Below are 6,000 nucleotides of genomic sequence, written 5' to 3' on the forward strand. Positions count from 1 at the left end.
TTCCCATTGTCTTTTTCATTAGTGCCATTTATATAATTCCATGTCATACATCAAGGACTGAGATATTAGAGCCACATGTGGTGATTCCACTATCTCAAAGAAGAAAATAGCTTTTGACAGATATGTTGATTGGTCTTTTTTCCCCATTTTTCATCAATCTTCCTTGTATTCTCCTCCTTCTGGTTTAATCTTCAAATTAATTGGGGTTTAAATGGTTCTCGTGGTAATCATTTTGCAAGCTAGCTTTTGGCTATATAGTGTAAATTGGAAAGTACCAAATGAAATATTGAAAGACCAATTACAAAAGGAAATAGATTGTAAGAATCATCCTTTCTTATAAACAACTCAATATTTTATCCATCTTTCCCAATATATAATTGGACACCTGTTTTCTGGTAAATGTAGCATAATTAGATAATGATTTATACAGCTCCTGGTAACTAGTCAGTCCTTGATTAGGCTCTTGCTCCTTTCTACTTCCACCTCCTCCTTCAATTATCTCTTTTCTCCCTTTCTTCTTCAATCTCTCCCTTTCCTTTGATTCTTTTGTCTTTTGCCCACAAATATATTTGGGTCTCCTACATCCTAAAGGATAAAATGCTACTTCAAAGCCTGCTACCCCTTAAGCTACTATCCTTTCTCTTCCCCTTCACAGACAAAATTCTTGAAATTTAGTCATTATTGAATTCCTCTATTTCTTCACTTTCATCTTGTTCTTTTTGCAATCTGATTCATCACTCTGCTGAATGAAACTGCTCCCTGCATTGACCTTCATTCAAAGGTCAGTCATCACCTAATTGAAAAATCCAACGGCCCCTTCTTAGCCCTCACCTTCCTTGCCCTTTCTGTATCATTTAAAACTACTCACTTTCCTATTTTTGAAATTCTTTCTCCTCTTCTCTCACCTAATAGAGTATAGTTCTAATTCTCCTCCTACACATCTCTGAATTCTCCTTCCTCATCTCTTTTATTCTACTTTTTTCTCTCCACTTGCCCCCTAAATATGAACATCCACCAATACTTAATCCTTTTGGTCTTCCTGTGCTACATTTTTCCCCTTGGCAATCTCATATACTTCTAAAGTATCACCTCTGTTCAAATTACTCTAGATTTACATTTGTAGTCCCAATATCTCCTCAGCTTCCAAAACTGAATTTCTAACTGACTTTTAGACATCTTTCTCTGAATGTCCTGTTGACAACTTGTCCTAGGCTGGGCCTGATTCAGACCAGTCTTGGAACTAAGTTCAATCTTGGAACAAAATGAGACACCAGTAATTCATTCAACCATTAACAAAAGAAAATTTACTTAGCCATAGCAAAAGAGGGATATCCAACAAAGATAGACACTGAGAACAGCTTGAGTTGTTTCAGCTGTGTGAAACTCCCTTACTTGAATTGCCATTAGGGGTCAGAAAGAGTCACTGGAATCACTTCCTACATAGCCTTTAGTACTCAAGGGACCAGAAAGGATATCAAGAGGCTGAGACTTTAATCTTCTGAGTCAAACAAGTCTTTAGGTTGGTCACAAAACCTTTTAAAGAAAAACTAAACAATTATAGACATGAGAGAAGTTAGGATATTGTTCCTGCCACAAACCAAAATTCAACATTGTCCTAAATCAAGGTCATTATTTTTCTCATAAAACATGCTTCTTCCTTAACATCCCTTTTATTATTGTCACCATCATTCCATAATTCATCACACCTAGGAAATCTCTAAATCCTTTTTGATTCTTCCCTGTCCCCCATCCTTAGAGTTCACCAGAGAACAAATCCTATCAGTAATACCTCTCCATTGTATTTTGTTTTTATCACTTCCTTTATTTTTGCACCAGCACCTAATTCAAGTTTGTACTACCTCATCATCAGGACTACATAACTTTAAGAGTTTATGATCTGTTCTATTCCTACTTAGGTTTGTTTATGCTAATCTACTAGTCATACCAACAACAAATTAATCTTCCTAATTCATAATGCTGATCATGTAATAGCACTTCCTGCTCCAAATCCTTCAATGGCACCCTAGTGACCACTGAAGAGAGTGAATTACTTAACCTAGCTTGCAAGGCTCACCAGAGTTTTATCTACCTCCCCACAATTCAACAGCTTGTGAAAGCAAAAGCCACAAAGAGGTTTTTACAGGCAGGTACATGGCCAATCCAACAAGGCTAAATTTAATAAACAGATTGATAAAATTAATTTAATCGATTAAATGAATGTAAAGTTTTACACTTGTGTTTTTAAAAAAATCAAGATCACATGTGTAAGATGCATAAGGTATTCCTTAAACATCAATTTGTCGGTAGAAACTCATCAGTATTTTAATGCACTGCAGTGTGATATGGTAGCTAAAAATGTAAATGCAATCTGAGACTGAATTAAGAGGAACATTGTGTTGTTGCTCAAAACAAACCCCAAAATCTGAAATAGTTTTAGAAAGAAATTTATTAAGTCATTTGGTAGAGGGAAGTGAGCTGGAAAGGAGGTGTGAGTCTTTCCCATCCAGGTTCTGGAAGATTCACCTTACGTAGGATTTAGACAAAAGTACCAGTGTATGAACCACATGGACATAGTTAAGCAAAGCTGCTTAAAAGGCAACTTGAAAGCAAGGTAGATTGAGATAGATATTAGTAACTCTAAATATTCAATAAAATTTGGATAAAGCCAAAACACAAATTTGGGTGGACCCATTACAAGACCTGGGAGTGAGGCCCAAAAAAAGGAATGCTTTGAATGGGATCAGGACCTGGGGGAACCCCAAATACCATGAAGCCATCCAATAACTTAGGGTTGGATTTATATAGTATAATCATTTTCCCCAAACAACATAATAAATTATCATTTCCTACATTAGTCTTCAGGACTCAGCACGTGATTTTCTCACTGGAGACTTAGCCCTACTCAGACCACTTCTACAAAACTGTGGGTAGTCCTGGGTGCCACATTTTAGAAAGGATATTGATAATCTGGAGAACATCTGAGGAAGGGTGATCAGGTTTTGTAAAGACCTGAGATCATTTCTTTAGATGATTGGTTGAAAGAGCTAATGGTGTGTAGTGTAGAGAAGAGGATACCCAAGGAAAACGTTATCTGTCTTCAAGGGTTTCAAAGGCTGACACTTGAAATGGGGAACTAGACTTGTTCTACTCAGAGTTACAGGACAGAATGTGTATATATTTCAAAGGAGCAAAGGTAGGAATAATGGAAGAAAAAGCTTCCTAATAAATCAAGCTCCACAAAACCAAAAAGGGTTACCTTAATATGTAGTGGGACATCATAGATTTAGAATTGTAAAGGATTTCAGAAGCCATCTGGTTCAACTCCCTCATTTTACAAATAAGGAAACTGAGGACCAGGGTGGCCAAGTGACTTGAGCAATTAGAACAATATTAACTAGCATTTAGATAGCACTTTAAGAGTTACAAAAAGCTTTACAAATATTATCTCACTTTATTCCCCCAATCCTGGTGCTATTAAACTGAGGCAGACAGAGGTTAAGTGACTTGTCCATGGTTACACGTTTAGTTAGTGTCCAAGCTCAGGTTTGAACTCAGGTGTTCCTGACTCCAGGTCCAGAACTCTAACAAACATGCCACCTAGTTGTTTCAGTTAGAAGGTGAACTCTTTGCATGTAAGGATTTTTTCATTCTTTGTTTTTGTATCCCCAACATCTAGCATATTGTAGGCACTTAATAAATGATTGGTGATTGATCGACTACACAAGTACATACAGGTAGTAAGCATCAGAGGTAGGATTTTAACATATGTCTTCCTACTCTAGAATCAACATTCTTTCCTAGCAAAGGCTAGGCACAACTTTTCAAGCATGTTGTATGCAGGATTCCTATTCAGATATGGGTTTTCCTGAATAGCCCTTTCCAACTCAATTCCAATGACAAGAACCTGGCATTCTGGTGCCATGTTCAGCTCAAGACCCTTAGGCAGGGCAAGTTTGCTTATGACAACATAAGTGTAAGCTAATTCATAGGCAGGATGAGAAGTAGAAGACAGCGTGATAGAATGATAAGAGTACAGGATTTTGAGTCAGAGGACAGGTTGAAATGCTAGTTCTCATGTTTACTCTCCCTATTTACCCTTCCCAAGAATCAAGCAATTTCTCTAGCCCTACATTTCTTCATCTGTTAAATGTAACAAGATTATCTTTTTAATACCTCTACATAATTGACTAAAATGTACTTTTTCTGATTTTACTCCAGGTCATGTTTATTTCTGGTTTTCTGTCTTTAGGATTAAGACATAGATGGATATGTGATTAAAAATCTATTCTCAATCTGACGCACAAGTAAACTATTATTCAAAAAATACAAGGTGATTCTTGTGTGTCTTTAAATGCCTTCTCTTCCCCCATCTCCCACAAAGAAAATGTAACCAGACCCATTAAATTCCCACATGAGCTTGGTGCTGAGGCTGATATTGGGCAAAGTGAGTTTATAGACATAGATGAATTTATCTTCATAATTCAAAAGAAAAGGCAATTAATGTTTTTTTCTTCCATATACCACCATTTTTATGCTATATGACACAAGAGAAACTTTAAGTACATTGAAAATGTGAACACTGAAAAATATAGTCAGATATATTGTCTAAGGAATACAGATGCACATACACAATCTACTCTTCATTTTCTAGACTGATAAAATTTATGTTTTTAGGATCTATGTGTACAGTTATGGATGAAAAGATTAATGGGCAATGTACCTATCTTCATTGTGCACATGAGCTGAAAGTCCCTGGATATATAATCAAACAGACTATTAAATCTATGCCTACTTCATACTTTGTAACCATTCAATAAATGCATTGCTATCAAAATGAAAGTTTTTTCTAATTTAATAGTCATTTCTAGTTTTATAAAACCAATGTCAATTAAAGGCAGACTGACACAGAGAAAAGGATTTTAGATGTGGAGTCAGAAGGCTCTAGATTCCAATTTCAACTCTCCTATTTTGCTAGCTGAGTCATCTCAGATGAATCATCAAGCATCTCTGGCCTCAGTTTCCTTATCTATAAAATGGAGGTGCCAACACTGGCATTGCTTCTAGCTTCAGTTAATAAACTAAAATCTAAAACTTGATCATTTTATGTTAGCATTTTCTGGTTGTTGTTGTAGTTTGTTGTTTAGTTGTCTGACTCTTTAAGACCTCAATTGGCGTCTTCTTGGTGAAGATAGTAGAGTGATTTGCCATTTATTTCCTTCTCCAGCTCATTTTGCTGATGAGGAAACTGAGGCAAACAGTAAAGTGACTTGTTCAAGGTCACACAGCTAATAAGTATCTAAGGCCAGATTTAAACTCACAAAGATGATTGTTCCTGCCTCAGGGCCCAGTGTTCTATCCATTGTGCCACCTATCTGCCATACAGCTTTCTACCCAAGGATGATTGGAACTACCATATTTTTGACCCATCAATTTTATCACTTCTACTGTCATCCTAGGTTGATTTGATTCACATCTTGCCTATTCTTTTCATGTTTTCAAGAGTTTAACTTTTTATTTCTCATTTGATCAGATATTTCATTTACTCAAAGTAAATCTCCAAGACAAAGGAAGAACTTTGATAGTTGTACCTGTAGGCTTCAAAATATGAGAAATTCTTTCAAATCATTCTAAGCTGGTTCATTTCTTCTATAATCCTCAAGGTTTGATCACAATAACTCCAGCTGATCTGTATATGTAGTTAGAAAAACAAACACAAAATGCTTGGTTTTCAAATTAAGCAGTTAAAAAGTACACCTTCACTTAGTTCCAGTATAAATGGCACATATGATAAAAGATGCATTATTATTTTGCAAAGAGAAGAACAACATGGAGGAAGGAGGGAGGAAGCAGCATGAAGTAATGGAAATAACTGTAGTCAGAGAACCTGGGGTTCTAATCCCAGCTCTGATGTTAACTGGCTATGTGCCCTTTGTCAGAGTTTTAGCTTCTCAGAACTTCAGTTAACTCCTTTATTAAATGAAGGTAATAAGATTTTCACCA

At 36.1% G+C, this 6,000-nt stretch overlaps 1 protein-coding gene across 1 annotated transcript in view; it reads right to left on the reverse strand.

The window, feature by feature from the left end:
• The window catches only part of PDE1A (phosphodiesterase 1A), a 489,884-nt gene extending 484,217 nt beyond the window's left edge, over positions 1-5,667 (reverse strand). Inside the window, exon 1 of the mRNA XM_072612561.1 lies at positions 5,589-5,667. The gene's annotated coding sequence lies outside the window, so the exon portion shown is untranslated. The remainder of the gene's footprint in view (positions 1-5,588) is intronic.
• Between the last annotated feature and the right edge of the window lie 333 nt (positions 5,668-6,000).

The sequence above is a fragment of the Notamacropus eugenii genome, chromosome 5 (assembly GCF_028372415.1).
Source record: "Notamacropus eugenii isolate mMacEug1 chromosome 5, mMacEug1.pri_v2, whole genome shotgun sequence".
Lineage (NCBI taxonomy): Eukaryota > Metazoa > Chordata > Mammalia > Diprotodontia > Macropodidae > Notamacropus > Notamacropus eugenii.